The 20,504-nt window shown below is 30.6% G+C and overlaps 1 protein-coding gene across 1 annotated transcript in view; it reads left to right on the plus strand.

The window, feature by feature from the left end:
• The first annotated feature begins 9,134 nt into the window (after positions 1 to 9,134).
• LOC100749279 (probable muscarinic acetylcholine receptor gar-1) overlaps positions 9,135 to 20,504 on the plus strand; it is a 55,465-nt gene continuing 44,095 nt past the window's right edge. Inside the window, exons 1-2 of the mRNA XM_033318635.1 lie at positions 9,135 to 9,271; positions 9,351 to 9,790. The gene's annotated coding sequence lies outside the window, so the exon portion shown is untranslated. The remainder of the gene's footprint in view (positions 9,272 to 9,350; positions 9,791 to 20,504) is intronic.

Consider the following 20,504-nt stretch of genomic DNA (forward strand, 5'->3'; position numbering starts at 1 on the left):
TTCCTAAGTCCATTTGACAGACTGTTATGTCTTTGTAACAGAAACAAAGATTAATTCGTGATATTAAGGTGTAGAAAAATCATATTTCTGATAACCTTTGTACTACAGGATATCTATTGGAAACTATTTAGTCAATGATCAAGTTCAGGAAAAGCTATTTGAGTTATTTGAATTGGATAGTCATTTTAAGAGTGGGATGGATTTTTCGAGGATTAAGAAATAAAACACCTTTCTATATTAAAGACGGGAAATTCTAGACGAATTTTATCTTATTGTTTTGAAAGAAATATTGATTTTTGAAATGTGTCGCTGGAAAACAAATTATCTATTTTTAGAAAGTCAAAGGTTTAAAGGTTGATTGGATTATTTATTAAGAGTTGGTTTATTTATTATTTACCAAAGAGATATGGTATCTATCGTTTAAAAAAAGGATTTCAACAAAATCCATTTAAACCGAAACAAGACTAGCTAAAACACCCCAAAGAAAAAGTTTATTTGTATAACTGTTATAATATTAATGTATGTTAAATAAGTTTGAATACAATGTTTCTCAATTTATAAACCTAGTGTGTAGAAAATTAGACACAACCACACTGTAATTAAGTGTGTTCTTAGTTCATCAATCCCAATTTAATGACATAGATAACAAGTAATAAGGAGAGAAATGAATTATTGAGCCCACTAATGCAATAATTGCATCACATGGTAAATGGTTATTATGTACACGCACGATTACACGTGTACATCATTCTTTTCTATATCGCTAATTTATTTTATATGGTTTAGAAGATTTAAATTTAAATATTCTCAGTTGAATAAAATGGAACGCAATATCCATATTATAGGAATAGTGTAATAACACAAGTCCATTTTGTACAAATAATCTTCTTCTTAATATATACAATTAGTAGAATCATCACTTAAAATTAAGTTGAACATAGTTATTAGATATATAAGCATGATTGTTATTAGAATTAGAAAATTGTTTCATTTCTTCTGGATTATTCTTCTGGTTATTGTAACATTATATAAGAATGATTAAAATCATGTTTTAAAATTATTAAAGATATCCAAATGAAATGAGAATTTTTAAAGAATTTTTCAAATTTTGTAATAGCCCATTGTATATGTTTTACATATACATGTAATATTACATGTATGTATATGCATACCGAAAATAATACAATAAGAATCCGATCAAGTGTAGTATATGCAGCGAAGTGCAATAAAATAAACGATATCTATATTTAGTTGAAATTATCGCGGCTCCTCGTGTGATTTAATAATTGTTTTAGAGGATAGTCGCTGAGTATATTATCAACAATTAATTTTTTTATTTATCACTATTACAAGATTATTATTATTATTGTCATAAAATGATTTCTCACTGTTCGTTTCTTTTATTAGTTTCTTAACGCGAAGCAAATGATAAGTGGAGCGCGGTTCTAATTTATGTTCAATACAAACATTCTGCAATTGATCTTACTAGTTTTAACTGTGATGTATATCAAGATTTATTTTTGGTTTCTATGCAAACATTATCATACAATACATATAGTAACTTATTGAAAAAATCCACAGTAAATAATAATTCTTTAGGAAATGCGGTTTTTCTACGAGCGTAATTAGCCATACGATTCAGCATAATGGGAATTTTATAATAGTCATGGTCATGACTAACTTTTAGATGATACGTAAATGACGATGCAAAAAATTCCTGGAATACGGAAAACATTATGTCGTAGGGATTATTCAATGCTCGAAGAAGGTAGCGAAGATAAAAATATTTAAAGAATACAATCTTGTTGAAGTTGGTATATTATATTTGTCAGTATTAAAAGTTATTGTAAGATATTAGTAATATAATATGGTATAATAAAATATGAGATTTAATTGTTAGTTTCCGGCAGATTCAATGATATTTTGATTACTTAGACTTAGATAGCCGCATCAATGACTAAATACAAAATAGACCTGTGTTTAAAATTTTGTGTCTCACATTCTGAAACACAACCTCGAAAAGAATCAGAGCGTTTCTTATGGAGCGTTTAAATGATCAATATTATTGTCAATATTTAGGGTTTTCAACATTGTATTGACAATGCATCCATATTTGTCGTCGGTGGTCTAGAGAGTCTCTTATGTATGGTAATGTTAAGAATTTTGTATATTGACAGTAATATTGACATTAATGTTCATCATCTGAACGTTCCTTTATGCTTTTTGTGATTTGCTACAAATATAGTAATTATATTCAATTTAAGCGATAAAAATGAACTTGATATCTACGGAACATCGCGATCTGTACTACCGAGCGTTAAGGGATTTATCCATAAATGTCTGTGGTTTATCACAGAGGTTACTGGTCTGTGGCTTTATCTGTAATTTAGTTAATGATAAAAAAGATCACGAATAACCATATGTAAGTATGTAGGAATATGAAGCATTATCTATTGATGGTAACAAATTTCTTACTTGCTTACGAACTAAAAATTGAAACCTGTTGATTTTATTTTAAAATAATAACTAACTTAATTAAAAATATTATCGTAAATGTAACATCTTTTAATACGTGTAGTCGAAGCTTCGAACAGAAAATCAAGAAAACGAAAGGCAAGATTTATTGATCCCGTTATGGGAGAAGAAAGAATTAACAGAATTGTAGCAACACAAGAGGAGAAAGAAAAAGTAACAGATTAAGTTAAACTTTCATTTGTAAGAGAGAAAATGGATGAACTAGCTAAACAAGGTCAACTTTTTTAAGGAAGAAGAAAGGCTCTGATAAAAATTAAGTTAAAATTAGACTTTGATTGACTTTCTTTCTTCTACAAATGTCGATTAAATGTTTTACAGAGTTAAAAACTTTATAAGTTAACTTAAAAACATTATATGTTTTTATATCTGTAACACATATTCTTACCTAGATTTCAAATTGTCTCCTATTTCATTTCAACTATTTATCACGTTTCATTTTTAATGTTATGACACACAATATTGACGCATTATAATGCGAATTTCATATTAAAGTAGAACGATCAGATAATAAAGCACACGAATAGCAAAATGTTCGAGTAGTAAAATGTTTAGATAACAAGTGTTGTAATCGAGTATCTATTATTATTCTAATATTTGTATTAAACTGTATTTAACATTTAACGACAAAAATAGTTCGGGTTTTATACAACTCTACCACTATGATACATAATCTCTGCATTCAAATTCGAATGTTATATTATATATTGTTTTTGTTCAACTTAATCCTAGTTTTTATTAAATAGAGTATATTTTATAACTTGACCTGTTATTTTGTGCTAAAAATGTCTAGAAATACTATCTATAGAAAAATAAATGAATATATCACGAAACATTAAAAGTAAAATAATTTTAAAACGGCAACAAGAGAAGCTTTCCAATTATTCGAAAATTATTTGACAAATTTTTATTTGTGTGTTTAATTATCATCTATAAACGTCTTTAATTTTTCTTAGTTCAAAATATTTTCCAATATCCCATATTAATCCGTGCATGCAATTATTTTTATCACAAGTAGTTGAAGAAAAAGGCAAAAATCCCATAATGGGTACATTTTTTCCCAAGTGGAGTTATGTCCAAGATTTCAGAACTTTTATCTCTTTTCAAATGAAATCGCATATTTGTTTCTAACTGGGTGTACAATGCACTTTGAAATAGTTTCATTGACCCTAGTCAAGCCCTAGTTCTGAGGTCATTTAGGGTTAAACAAAATTTACCTTCGTTGAATAGACAAAAGATGTTCTTCGTAGTTGTGAATGTCATGTGGCCGTGGCACGAACTTACGCAAATGTTGTTGGTTATAGACAGCTGTGTTTACAAATACGAGATGTCCATTGTTAGGCTCTTAGGCCGCAATTACTTCACACTCAAAACACAGTAAATTGTATTTGAAATTATTTTTCCAATAGCGAATAGAGTTTCAGAGATTAAAGTGAGACGACGCGACGTGTATATGCATTGTAAATAGTACTTGCCGCATCTAATCGGACACAAAAGGCTGTATCTACCTGAACAATAATATACTTATTCCCGTGTTGTCGGTGATTAATTACGTTGAATTAATTTTTTCTTTCTATATAGTATAATAAAATACAGTGTTTCCATTTTCGAAAAGTTGTCTACGCATTTCTTATAAATACGCCTATTATCTTTTATTTCAAATTATCGTGTATCCATATATAATATTATTCCCTAATATTAAATAGATCTAAATAAATAAAATAATTTGTAAATCACTAACATTTCTATATAAATGGAATGTTTATAATGAAAACTTTTTGTATATATGATACATTTTACGTCTATAATATATAATCACCGACTAATATCTAATCGTATGAATCTCTTTCCAAAATCAGCACACTATAATAATATTATTCTCTCATTCACTACACAATATTAACATATATCTATAACGTTATTATTATTGATTCTTTTTTATACACAGAAGTGCATAGTGATATCAAGTAGATGGATATCCAGAGGTGTATTAAACGGGGTTAGGTGCGGTCACTGAATGTGATGTCCATAGTTCCGGGTATCTTTATCAAAGAATACCAACGAGATAGTTTTTTTTGGTAACCAGTCTGGTCTTTGCATATGCGTAAGTAAATATTAGCGGAGGATGATGAGGGTCTCCGACCATTTCCTCCCTTCTTTTTCCTGTCTCTTTTCACGTGGCCATTCTCACGTTGACCACCCTCGACATAGCAATCCGTTCATTCATTTCAGCTTCCGTCGCGACGTCATTCTGAAACCCTGTCTTTACCTGTGCTCTGGTCTCAGAACCCCCATCAAAAACCTTTCTCTGATGTTACCTTCATTCAAACAGATATCCAAGACAAGTCCCTCCTTACCTCAGGGGTAAAATTTTTCAATGCTCTTTTTCGTTTCATAACCGAATCCCATCGGGCATCATATATATTGCGATTATAAGCAAAACTATTTCACACAGATATGTATATTTATTATACACATTCAATTAAAAATAATTAAAAATAATAATCAGCGAATTGTTATTTTAATTAGATGCATTGTCAAAGACATTCGTCTTAAACACTTAAAAAGCATTAAAATCAATCGTTATTCATCAATTGTCGCTCTAGACGATCTTCGTACATCAGACATCTTTTCTAAGATTTAAGAAAATGGGTTTAAGCGATGGTAGATTGAAATATATTTTAGAAACTAAGAATTATTTGCTACGTATTTTGAAGAGATTGATGAAAAATGATACCATTATTAATAAATATTCTAGGGAATGTTAAAGAACGACTTCAAGTTAAACTAATTTTATTGGCCGTACTGTTACATCTTGTTCGATATATATTTTAGTTTAACGTCATTGGTAAATATAAATAATGACAACATTTGTATGATGAATGCAAACATTGCAATAAAGTGTCGGTATTCTTGTTGTATATTCTGTAATGTTTCAACTTTCGTTTGTACGTTAGACGCTTCTGACTTCAATGATACGAAATATGTCATGAGAAATGAACTGCTACTGCAGTCATATAAAAGGAAATATAAGATACAAGAGAAGAATTTCCTGGACGTAATATGAAATTTTACAATTGTTTATCAAATAAATTCATATTATTCCCATTCGGTGGAAATGGACAGTATCCATATTTATGCGAAGTAATATATGCTACTAAATAATTTATATATAATATATTTAATATAAATGTTAAACAAAACTAGTTCAGTATCTTTACTTTTGAATCCAGAAAATCATCCATACACTATACATAATACATACATAATACAACTTATTGTATTATGCCCTGCATGTTACTTTGTAATTCGTGAACAGTATGAAAAATCTTATATCTGATATACGAAAATTTTATTTTTAATTTCCATGAAAAAAATTTACGAATGTAAACTGCGAATTTTTCATTATATTAATCCTCCGCTAATTTTATACATTTTCTGTCAAGAGGCAAGTCAAGTTCGAAAAACAAGAAACCAATGAGAGTTAAGATTTCAATTATTCAATCTGCAGAAACCTAACAGAATCTACCACTCAATGATCCAACAACCTAGCAATTAATATACTATTATGTCTATCAATTACATAACAGCCTCCTATATGTCAAAGCATATATATGAATGGCAGTCCAATTAAACATATTTTTGACCCAGTTTAAAAGACAAGTCCTCAGGAACGCGTGTACCAAAGGGGCGAATCAACTGATCCCTGTGTTGTTCGTGACGCTATGTTGCTTCGCTCGTGCTCCTGTGGCACGGTGTTAATTTTGGACTGTGCTCGATCACACATCCTCGTCAAAGGAGAAGATTGGGATCAGCGATAGAGCTTTGCATGCGCCGACCTACTGCCGTTGCACAGTTTGCAGCGTGTCGTGTATCTCCAAAAGCTGTTCGTTAATCGACGTGATCACGCCGCGCCGCCGTGCCGCGATGTAAACTCGTACAATTAGTTGAACTTCGAGATAAGCCACAGCGCGAATTCATGCAAACCCCTTCTTTTTATTTTTCGAATCAAATCTCGAACAATTCCTCAAATCTTACGTCTCTGCCAACTTGCCTCGAATGTGTAAAGGACATTTTCATCGCAAGTCTCGTTATTCTGTCTCGTTGTGAATTTCCCATTTTAATTTCACGCGCACGTGTGTATAGTGCTTCATGAAGAAATTTGAACATTTACTACAAGAATTTTTTGTGGATGTGTATGTGCGTGTTATATGTATAAAGTATCTGGAAATTTTACTAATATTGAAAAAAGACATAATTATCATAGTTATTTGTAAAGTTAGGACAAACTTATGTAATTAATATTATTAATGCTAAGAATAGTTTCAATAATACATTGAGAATTATTAAATCATTGACTGTTCAAATAGTTCATAGCTATTATACTACTGAAATTATTGATTTATTTGTAGGTATATGTTACATTTTAAGTAGCCTACTGTGCTTGATTGTAATTAAAGCTTAGTGTTGCAATCAGTATATTAGTATATGTACATATACTCACTTTGTAATATATTGCTCACAATACTTATTAATAATATATCATGTTTAATAGGAGTATAATACCTACGAGTTTATACGATTCAATTCATTAATTGCGAAAATATATATTTCTACTTATTTAAAAATAGATATTTATAATCCCAGGAAACAACGATCATAGAAAAACTGAACACGTTTGATAAATATGTACTTGCGATGAGTTTTTATACTAGCTTTAATGTAGCCAATAATAATAGATAGAAAAGCTTTTCCTGTTTACCCTGATAATGGTTACTTTGTTAACTCGAAAGAAGATAAAAATACGTAGGAAGCAATAGCTAAACGCGAAAATAGTATAAGCTGAAACAAAATGGTCACTTGGGTATAAAATTTATGACGATGTAAGAATGAAAGAATGCTACGGAACTCGTTCTGCAAGTGTGTTTGTTTTAGAATTTCTCCTCTTTTTGACTTTCCTTCCTACAAATTTTCATCTTATGTCTGACAATGCCCATTGTGTTACCTCGTGGTAACAGTAAGTAACGGATGTGCAAAGCGAAATATCATGTTTTATCTCGTCCCGAATTTTTAATATAATTGACCGTATCTTTGTTTCCATATCAAACAAAAAATTAAAAATATTCAAGTAATAATGTGTAAACCAAGGTCTTTTAGTAGATTCAATTAACTGCAACTAATTCTACGTAACAATATAAACGATAATTCTTAACATATCCACAATACATCATTTATAAACATTGTAATAGTTCAGGAATTATTAGCGATTTTACAGTAGTTGATATTTTAATTTGAAAGTTTTCGTGATTTTATGTAAATGTATTTTTACAGGAATAATATCAAGTACTATTTGTACCAATATATTTGTACCATAATTTGGATATTTAGTATATTTGAGTTTAATATCAGCTTTTAATAATCGTTAATGTTTCGCTCACCTCTTTACTGCAGCGATATTAAATAAATTTTCAAAGAATAAAGTGTACGTAACCTAAATGCGTATACCAATTGCAAATAAAATATCTTGAAAATAATCGAATTAACAAAGAATGGGGAAATATCGCGTGTGCATAAAAACAAGATAGCTATTGAAGATCAAAATCAAGATTTAAATTCAAGATAAAAGACATTTGCATCAATTCTTCAAATTTCGCAGTTTTCTTTACAAGAAATTCAAATTCCCTCAAAATTCCTTGACACAGGTGAATTAATCGCTACACAGATGCTTCTTCTATTAACTTTACTATTCTCGAACAAGTTATTACGACTATGACGAATAAATCGATAATAATTTTCGTTAATTAAATTTACCATACTTTTCGAAAATGCAAAATTCAGATAACCATAGAAAGGGAACTTCAAGAGGATACGATGACAGAAAGAAGACGGAAACAAGCACAAGACAAGGAATGGAAAGGGGGTCAGAATGGAAGAATAAAAGAAGGAATGCGAGATATTAGCGTAATATTATAGTAGAAAGCAGTAGAAATGCATAACATCTTTCGAATGTAGAAGATCACCGAGTAGTTAATATATCAGTCTAGTGGCGCGTCCACGTGTCGTCATCAGAATCGAGTGGCTCATTGTTAATTCACACACCTAAACGTCACCTAGGTTCCTCGGCGATTATGAAGAAAACTAGGTGAATTGATAACAACGGTACGGAGGAACGATTCATCCCTGTACGCGAACGTCGAAGGGCGCCGGACACTGGTGCGCAAGCGTCTCCTGGAACGAGGTTGACGACGCTGCACGGAATCGCGACGCTGACGGCGCTCACTTGAATTCTCGCCGCGTGTCCGTTGGCCGACTCGCCGTCAAGTCCCATTCGGAGCAGAGTTTGAAACGCGACGGAGCCGGAAGTAGCGCGCTTCCGCCACCAATCCTTCCGTCGTACGAGATCGACATGTCTTTTTAGATAACAGAGATATATCCCTTCAGATCGTTATACTCGATTCCGTCGTTCTTCTCTGTCATCGAGCTTCACGAGGTTAATTAGTTATTTCTATAATCGAGCTTTAATAGCTTCGATACACTTGGTCGAGTTATGTGGTGCGCGGGTGACGAGAAAAGACAGTGGAAATCGTCCGTAATTAGTAAAAGCCCTAGAAGAATATGTTGTATAGAGTCTCCAAGAACGATGTATGTATGTATTTTATCAATCCGTACGATCTGAGTCTCCGGTAATGCTATTTTACTGCTAGAAGGGATCTTGAAACGTCGATACACGAGTGATGAGGTAGGAAGAAAAATCGGGGATATGGTCAGAGTACTTTGACAATAAAGAGAATACTCTACCAGAGGTGAAATAATTTTAGGATTTCATTATTCCTGGCAAATTCTTCAGATTCTGAACCGTTCTAATACTACAACTCTCGAATTATTCCAACACGGTTAGTGAATTCTGAAAATTCGAAAAAGTGATGGAACCTTTCGTTACCAGATTATTTATTAACTGGGGAATCAGTAGTCGATTCTGGTGATATTTGCGCCTTTTCGTTATCGTTGACAAGTCGAGTCAATTTTTATGAATGAAAAACATTCTGTTGGGTTTCCTTCCTCGGGTTTCTTGCGGTGATATCATTCGTGAATTGTTAAACTGTAACGTGACAATTCTATACCGATCCAGAACTTCGAAATACCGGAAGATGAAACTAAGAACTCAGACAGGCATGACAAAGTGGAACACCGAGAATTGAAGTTTTGGGGATTTATGTGGCCTACTTCGGCGTAGTCCTTCTCTCCAAGGATACACAAGGTATGTTACCTATTACTTGTTGCCTTTACGTACTTTATTTATTCCTGTATTATAATTTTGTATCTCATATCTTGAATTTTCATTATTTTGCATTCGAACGTTGTATTATATTGCCTGAGCTTCAAACATTTCAAATCCGTCTTAAATTATAGCGAAACAATGTCATCTATACCTAATAAGACATGACTTAATGAAGAAATTAATTAATGGAGAAATTAATAGAAATTTTTATTGGAACAGTGAATTAACAATACTCGAATAATTAATTAATATTCGAACAATTTAATTTGAATATTATTGAAAGGCCACTTTTCACTAAAGCATTATCAATCCTTTATCAGTTATAAAAGTCGAACTAGAATTATACAACTTTATCAATGATAAAAATATCATTTCAATTTTATTATATTTCATTCGTAATTGGAGAAATAAAAATTCTGTATTATCGAAATTTATTTGCAGTTGAAAATATTGTCGGATAACTACTTTTCAGTGACAATATCTTGTGATATTTATGAAATTCCATTTGTTTAATTTATTTACGAGGCATTAAAAGCTCCTTTACATGCCTGCAAATTTGATATTCGATTCAATTTAACATATTGTTTTAAGCTTTCGCGATTTTCACGGTAATCTCCTTTCCCCCTTGAAACAACGAATATATGGTAGAACGTACGTCGTTTTGCTTTACTATTTGTGCGTGCGTGAAGTTGTCGATCGATTATTGAAAAAATTATACATTCCAACGATCACGCTTTGTTTAATAAAAATGTAAATTCATTGCCCGTCTCACTGAGAAAGGGGAAATGGTTACATGGAAAATCTTCCACGCGGAACAAAATGAAAATATTGGAGTTTATTCAAATTTGAAAATGACCGATTGGTACCCTGCGACTTTTATGCTAGATAAAAACTCCAATTTTCAATGGTGCCAACTGTAATGTGGATGGACTCAGAACCATTTATTCCACTCAACCAAGCGATATTCAAACTATGATTGACACAGTTCGAATAGATAAAAGGAATGCCGTGACAAAAAAGAGTGTCATTTTGATTTGGCTTTGATGTTTATATCGATATCATGGTTTATTTTAGTAGATGAGTATTATATAGAAATCTATAATTGAACACAATCTGATACCAAGATATAATTCGTTTATACACTTTAGAAATATTTTCATATATCATACGTTTGGAATTATTATTTCAAAAGAGATAATTTCATATTTATTAAGTAGATTGATTATTCGAAAGAATATATTTTTTTTATTATTTAATTTGTACTTTACAATTTGTTCAGCTGGAAATTCGGTAAATTTTCCTAGCTTTATTGCTAAATAACATGTGGATGGCTACCCCCAGCGGGATACCATCTTTGAGTTTGTCTATTTTATTTCTTTAGCGAGGCCAGTGAGGTGTTTTCTCTTTAGTCTTCTTTTTACGATGGTTTTGCTCGCTTCAGCAGCCAGCTGGTTTGGATTCGAAAGAATATAAATTACAAATCTAATATTAAATAAGGGACCATCTTCGAAGAAAAATTATTGGTTTAAAATTTCTAGAACGTGACAAGAAATTATTTATTTAATTAAAGAAAAAATGTATGCATGATTAGAAGGATTTGTATATCGATTCAAATTTCTATACCAGAATATAATAATATGATATAATATGTTGTATATAATAATATAATACAATATGTATAATACAAAATTATATGTATTTCTCAAATACTTCTATATTGTTATAAGGATTTCTATCGGATGTATAAGACAAATTTTATATATGTAGATAATATAAAAATATTTATCTTTATTAATAAACAGTATTTTATACTCTTACAAAGACCTTATAGTAACATTTTTAGAAGGGTTCTTTATAAATACGCAAGACATACTAGAATGCGGAAATGATAATCTATGTATAATAGTATTAATCAAAGTGAATATTTAATTTTAGTTTTCAAAGCAAACTTGATTACGTAAAAAGTATGTAATTGATATATTGAAAGCTAGTAATATTATAGGTTTTCACTTTCCAATTAGCACTTTTAAGAGATATTAAAATAAAATTACAAAAAACGAAATTTCATTTTCTATTAAGTTCAGTATTTTAGCATGATCGGAGGATTAGTTGATAGTGAACGCAAAAGGATTCTAGTTCGTGCGTTCTATGTTGAACTTCTAAAGGATAATCGATAAATATCGATTAGTTAATTCTTTGTGAATAGAGAAAGGTGTATTTGTATTATCCTGTCATGGTCACTCAGTTCAAAGAGTGATATAGGCCGAAATACTCATTATTCTAACTAACGCTGTTAAAAATTAATATTGCACGAATAGCTGTAGAGAATAAAGTTTTGTAAAGTGTAATGAAGCAACGTTGAATATAGAAACCTATGAAACTTCTTCCCTTTAAGCGTATTATTACAATATACGATAAAATTAGGTTTCAAGGACGTTAATGCAAATTTCCTACTATGTTCAAAATATTCATCTGTATTATTAAAAATATTCATTCGTTGTTTCTGCAGAAAATTTTCATACACATATGTGTTCCAATATCTTTGCATAATTAATTTGTAATCCATATTAATTGATTGTAATATATATATATAATATAATAAAATATAGTATATATAATATATATATAATAATAACTTCTTTAAAAATTTGTCGTTCTCATGTAACGTAGAGTGATTACACTAGTTTAAAAAATAAATGAAAGAGAAGAGTATATCGAGAGTAGATTAGTCACAGTGATGCTTTGTAGTAACTAATACGTTTGATGAATTACTGAGTAAATAATCGATAGCAATTGCGATAGCGATTTAATTACATGCTAATGATACGATATTTTCATAAAATTATCAACAACTAAACAGTGCTGATGTGAAAAAGGACATTAATGTACTACTATGTTGTTTAAATTGTCGACTCTACATATTTCAACTTCGCTTTCTTACTCGGTAATAAATTAACTTAACAGTAATAAAAAAACTTAAGTAACAAATGAAATTGGAAAAATTATATTAAATTTTATTTTTGGTAATTAAAATGCAAATTCATATTTATATGTTGAATATAGATCATCTTCCGATATGTAAACAAAAGTTGTTTAAACAGAGCATGTTAATTCAGCAAACAAAAATTCCTCTTAAACGATTTCCATGTTCAAAACTAGTTAATTAGTACAGCTATTGAAAGGAAAAAATTGAAATTAGATTATTGTATGGAGAAACGTGAATTAATGAATGAATTAGAAAGTCTGTTCTCGTATATACTTTTATTCGAAACGTTTATATCAAATTCTGTAATAAAATATCTTTCGATAAACTGGAGTGTTATAATCTGAATTTTATCGACAGATTCAGTGAAATCTACTTAACGCACACGGAAATCGTTAAAAAAAATTCTGGATAAATAGTTACAGCCGCTGTAATATATCACGAAGAACGACGAATCACATTTTACGAAAGAGCTGATAAAGTGCACGCTACGAGCACACGCCACCCTTCTTGAATTTGTGTTTAACTTAATACGGAAAACCCGTCACGAACATCTTGAGTAATAAGAAATAAGAGCGAATTTCACTCTTAGAATATTTTCGACGTAATGTTTCTACATGTTTTGCTGAGACTTTATGAGTATGGTCAGTTTGAAATAATTACTTACCCTCGCACGCAACGATTAAGGGAACACGTAAAAGTTTTATAATTCCAGAAATTAATTAGGATATTAGTTATGAAATATATATTAATTAATTAAAAAATTTAATATCAACTTTAAGACAGTATTATATAATATCGTCTAAAAATAATATAGTGATTTTTATTTTATATATCTACTTACAATGATGGAACAGAAAACTATGACTATCTAACTGGAACTATTTCTAAATATGTTAATATATTACAACTAAAGCAACTAAATCGGTACAACTGATCAACTTCTAAATGACAACTCACAACTCACAATTTACCTTAATCAACGACAGCAAACCAACACTTTCTCCACCAAAGCATCCCTTTATAATAATTTTCGTACTTTCACTACAAACACGTGTTTCACAGTTGTCCATAACTAAAGATGATCACCTATGCCTTTCCAAGTATCCACTTTTCTTTGTTTGCTATTTTTATTAACATTTTTGAGATAAAAATAGCTATATGACAAATATTATTGTCTCTGAATTATTTATATATTCAACTCGTATTTAAATTTATTTATTTAATTGATATTAGTTTATGTAAATTATTCTGACCTAACAAGCAGAGTTTTGCAACTCGAAATAGATTACGAACATCAAATAAACGGAATATAGTAAACACGATAAGTCACGTTTTCTTTCTCTGAATTTTATTCCGATTGAATATTGAAGTGCACGGTCAAGCATTGAATCGATAAATCAAATGTTGAATTTATTTAACCTACAAGGACTGGTTTTTCACGAAAGTATTCTTATATTTAACAATTCTCAACATTCATCCGCTGACATTATCCTTGCGTAAATTTGATTTTTTCTCGCTTAAGTGATCAATAAATTTTAATAAATCTCAATCACAATGGGATAGTTTATAGAAAACTATTAATTTCAAACGGGGGTTCGTAATTTTAGCGTACAGAAGGAAACGATGTGACGTCAATGACAACTTTTATAAACTGAAAGGTGTCGTACTAGGTACGTCATAGCTAGCAAAAATGCTAAACATAACATACATACAATTATAATTAACTGCGAATATCTATGGCAGTTCATATTTTTGTAAGCCAGAAATGGAGAAAATATGACTGAAATATTATATAAATTTTTGCATATCGTGTGCATTCTGTATGAAGAAATGATAATGATTTTCTAATTTTGATGCTTGACGGCTAGAAAGCAATCTATCCTATACCCTATCTAAATCTAACGATACAAAGTTTTTAGAGACTGCTACTAAATCTACGAAGTTTTGTAACAAGTGTTATGACATAGTTTTATGACAATCAATATTTTTGAAGCGTTCAAGGTAATATCAAAAACATACATATACTTGATATTAAAATCATATAAAAAGAAACAAATTGGTATTATGTATGCAGTTGATTTGAAATGTATCATGCAAATAAAATATAAAAAATATAATTTATTATGTTTTCATAAATGCATAAACATGCGCAGTCCAATTTTCACCTCAACATGGATTAATTTACCATCTTGTATGCGAATACCACGTGACAATGTAATATTACGAACACCTAGTAGCAACAACTACCAGTAACAGTATTACTTTCAATAGTGATATAGCTGTAGTCCTATTACACAAACGAGATAGATATTCAGCGTTCCATAAAGGAATAAACTGAATGCTATATCATCGGTCACAGAAACGTGCACGTTGAAACTACTCGGGGATAGCAATTACACTCTGTGTCATTATTAAAGCGTAATTCTACAAAATTGCTGTTTCTTAACCGTGACGAGTTTAATTGCATTTATACGAACTCCCTATTGGACCGATTTCTAGACAGAGGACGTAATAATCGGCTACGATTAAAATGGAAGATAATAGCGCGAAGATTTCGTTTCGTCTTTTAGCTAAACGAAGAGTGAGAATAGTTCGTGTCACGTGCCACGTGTCACGGATGTCACGAATGTAAGTAAAGTCATGAAAAGATCAGAAATTCCACTGGACTGTGATGGTCGTTTGCGTAGAATACTGAGATAAGAAGCAAAAATGTTTTCTAATTGTAATGCTAAGTCAATGATTTAGGTATTCTTGGGTTAAATGTTGTTTATGGTATTAAGAGGAACATTATAAAATAAATCTATAAAATGTTGAGATTCTTTTATGCGCAAGTAATAATCCAAATGTAATCTTTCAGATGAAGTAATATATAAATCGTATGAAAATTACTAAAATTAATAAATTCTTTATATGTATACATTTATCATTCATTTATTCGGAAATATATTTTATGCCGCGAATGCAACGTTTTAATACTAAAAGAAGATTAAGTATCGAATAATGCAGTTCATCTTAAATTTATAGCGTTGTCTCTGCGTAGAAATAAATGATGAATTTGTCTAGGACATGTTCGAATTTATATAAGAGATTTTATAGCATAAAGTACGATAAATTTTTTTACAGATCCTAATATTATTAATTCTATCCCTGACTGTAATTTATTACGATCAATTTATTTATACAAGGTCGTGCTTTATCATTAGATAATATCAACAGACTCAAAGATTAGGAAATCATCTCTGCATCGATGTTTGGGTTTCATTCGCAACTAGTTTATTTATCGTGATAATAATGCAAATGGCTCTCAAAAATAGTATTAGCAGGTTCTATTGGATGCGTGCGATCTATTCTCATTATACTTATCTGTCTATAATAATCGAACGAATTTCATTATATTTAAATAAAGGATTCAAATCGATTCCTCCAGGAGAAATAAATCGAATGTACGCAGTCGCACAGCGCAGCTATTGCAATCGTTGCGTAGAAATTTGTATTTATTCACGCTATTCGAGACGCGAAGAATAGGAACGTTAGGTATAAACGTGGTTCGTTCTCGAGATATTATTGGGTTGTACACCGTTATCGCGATTATCCGTTTTCATTGTTACATGCAATATATGTTAAAACATATATCGACGTTGTAAAAGTCGTCTGACTGCTATAGTGACGAGAATATGCATTTCTAAATCGCGATGTAACAAATATCAATGTAATATTATTTGTATAGCTAAGACACTTTTAATAATATGCATAGTTCTACTTACGTGTTTGATTAAAAATAATTACGTCTAATATGAATATAAGCATGTAACGAATAATTTACTATTAATGGAAGACATGAAAATGTCAAGAAAAATGATTATATCACGATTTTTCGCAGAATATGTTATTGTAGACTATAACAATATTATATCGTTATTCATGTTCGATAAAAGCAATAGGTTTATAAATATCAGAACTATTGGACAAATCCTACCAAATGAAATATCATCGTATTTGGAATATTATATTTCTTGAACATTTTTTACTTTTATCTCTTTTTAAGAGACAAAATTTATAACACGCGTGTGCTAGACATATATCGAATATATGATACTAGACATGAATATTTATTTTAAGATTAATTCTTCTGCTACAAATTATACGTATTACAATGTCCTATTATCGTGTTTAACGAACCAGAAAAAAATGAATTTCATTTTCAAGATAGAGCATAGAAAGATACAGAAACATGTATGACCATAACAGAAGAAGTAATAGACCCTATGGCACAAATGTACAATAATGGACCACCTAAATCCCTAAGTGATGTTTAAAGCCGCTTAAGAGAAGAATGAGAAGCGTTTATGACAATCTCGCTTATTTGATACGCAGTGGAGATCGATAGCAATATGTTGAGCGTCGTGTCATTCAAAGGAGCATTTCGTTCGTATAGGTACTTGCCACTTCTATAAAAAGATATTTCGTTACTTTCATGTCCTTTACAATAACTTTTCATACCCTGTGTATCTATAGTCATATGAATAACCCTATTCCTGCTAAATTATCCCAATATAAATTGAATTTAATATATTCCAATAAATAATTATAATATTAAAATACCTTTATATGTATAAGAGATGTTTGCATGATTTTCAATTATAAAATGTACTTTGTTTTATAAATATTTCTATGTTTATTAATGGACCTACCATTTCGCTGGAATATTTTTGTCATTGAGATGCAATGTCTCTAATACTATTCCCGGAAAATATCTTTTTCCGAATTTTATACAGTTTTGAAGATTTTACCCGCTATTGCAAATTTAGATACCTAACGATGAATAGCATGTTCATTAGCAGTAACCTCTTCAAAAACTATATTAATATTACGTGCGGCGTTGGCCGCAGGATGGCTAAGTTTAACGTTAGAACTAACGATCTGTAATATACTAGAATAAGTGTGCTACACATAGAAGATTATAATTAAAGTGGAAGGATGAAAATAGATAGACATATAATTCTGCCTGGAAGTCAACTCTTGTTTTTTCTCGATAGAAGCTAATTCCGCCAAAATTACCTTCCGTCAAAATCGCTTGTTTTTAGATACCGCAAAAATAAAAGATCTGAAATTCGTCATTTTGACGTTCTGATAGTTTTAGCGTTAAATTTACAAGAAGAAATGGCACGAGTTTCAGGCACATTTATTGTAACTTTTCAAAGAAAATTCTACAAAATTCTCAACGCTATTTCAAACGAAAGTTACACGAAACAAAAGAATATAGATCAACGTTCAATTTTATGCAATCTATATTGCAGAAAAGGAACTTAAAGAGTATTCAAACGAACATTTCATATCATGTTACAGCCGAATATTTATCTCGACTTTTAACTTTCAATTCCTGAAATTACTTGAAACTGAAGATTATTACAAAGCAAAATTGATGATAGTCACCCATGAATATGACAACAATCTTTGATGTAATACTTTCAATCACTGTAAAATTTGTCCAGACTGAGCACAATTTTCGGTTATTTTCGATCATTTCACGCGTGAATGATAGCGAAGCAAAATAATTACTAGTACACGCGTATGTGATTGATCGAGACCTAAGACGTTAATCGTGCATGTCAAGCAATATTTGTCCGATTTTTGATCAGATGCACCGACGAAAGAAAGAAGGAAGAAAAACGAAACGATCGATTCAGATTAATCGCTGGGAATCTCATTAAAGTCGACAGGAAGGGAAGAAGCGTCAAACTAGGTTTATCGGCAGTTTTTTCTGCTCTTGGGAAAATATATTTGTATAGTTATATATCGATCTAATTCCAAGCTGCAGCGACTTTCATCTCCGCTGTCGAGGGATATTCAATCAGCTGACTGGAAGCGGCAACTTCCTTTGCTCCAACTAAATAGTGAACACTTTTCACTACTTGTGCAAAGCCAAATTATCTTCTATTTAAACAGTGTCTGAAAATTTTACTCTAAAGAGACGATAAGAAAATATTTTCTAACGCGTCTTATATATTGTCGGTTAATAGAAGATCTCCAGTAATTAAGTTGCTTCTGGTATTATAGCGGAAATTTTAAATTCGTCGTAGGATTGATTAAGCGAGATATCAAAGCCTAAAGATCCAAAATTAGTCGATATTATCAAATTAATTGAATTATTTTATTCTTTTATTGTCCTCCAAGTTGAAGAGACAATTCGATATTCGTAAATGAAATGAATATGAATTTTAAGCTATTAATTTACTGCCTCATAATTGATCGAGTGGCTGATTACATATTTGTAAATGCAGGGAATATAAAATTTTGTGAAGTGTTATTACTAAAAGGATATACATATACAAGATACTCTGTAACTGTAATTGGTGATGCAACTCAAAAGGGGATGACTCTACATAAGAAAATAAATGGAAAATATAAAATAAAGCTTCTTCATACGAAGCTTTGCAAAAAGAAATTCATTTTAAATACTTAATCTGGTAACTATACCCTACTTACAATATTTCGTGTCGGAAACAATTTTTATTTATGTTTTGACCAATATTGATAAAAATTTGATTCGTCAATGTTCCATTTCACTTTCAATACTGAGCAATCATTAATGCTTTATTATATTTTAATCGTTTTAATAGTCGGAGTCAATTCATTAGAAAACCATCAAACAAAAGTTAAATTTTCAGGAAAACCATGCTATTATCTAATTGATTTTCGCTTTATCACGTCGACCAAACAATTTGAGGAGAAAAGAACGAGCAAATTGATCCGAGAGTAAAATAGCTCAGAAAGATATTAATTTATGCAATATATCTTATTGCCATTTAACTGGAAGGTATATTTCGTTTAATTTATGCGTATGCATAATTCATGTCGTCGAAGATCGGAGCAAACGACTAAACTACTTTTAATCGAAAATCCATTTTTCACTGTGAATCTATATCTTCGGAGTTACATTGGAGTCTTGTTAATTGGTAATCGATGTGTCGTCATCAAGCAACGCGCATGTAGTAGCGTCAGTATTCAAAAAACAAAAAGTGAAAAACAAAAAAAAAAAAAAATAAAGAAGAGTGAATCGTAACTGTGTGGAGACAAGAACTACCGGTTGCAAATTGTTTGAAATTCGTAGACGGAAAGACAAAAACGGGCAGGAACAATCAGGAAACCGGAGGAATTGTTCGTGGATTTTCAAGCTGGTCCAAAGCTCTGCTTAGCTGTTCGTATCATTTGAAAAAGCAATAAATTCGAAACGAATTATCCACAATGCTATCGGAACGCGATCGTTGCCTGATTCGTTGGTTCAATTGTTCAGAATGATTCGTCACGTACGTATAGGATTCGACGTTCGCATGCTGTATGCTCTGCTTGTCCATGGGATAGACTTCGTGCGTAACTTCCCAGATATTCTGAATAACATTTTAATCCGTTGATCAATATTCTGTGGGAAAATTTAACGCGTCAACAATATTGGTTATACATGTACTATTAATTTTCTATAAAATTGAAGATATAAGCTGCAAAAAATACTTGTAAACACGAGATAATCATTTTTAATTTTTGTTACTTTCACTTTTATTCTATTTAATATCGATGTGAATATTTAAAAAAAAAATGATTTCTATTCGTTATTAAGTTATTACATACATAGTATAAGTCAATATTTTCCGGATAATAATTAAAGGCAATTAAATAACATTCATTTTATACGAATACGAAGCGTGAAAT

This window comes from Bombus impatiens, unplaced genomic scaffold (assembly GCF_000188095.3).
Source record: "Bombus impatiens unplaced genomic scaffold, BIMP_2.2 scf_0102, whole genome shotgun sequence".
Lineage (NCBI taxonomy): Eukaryota > Metazoa > Arthropoda > Insecta > Hymenoptera > Apidae > Bombus > Bombus impatiens.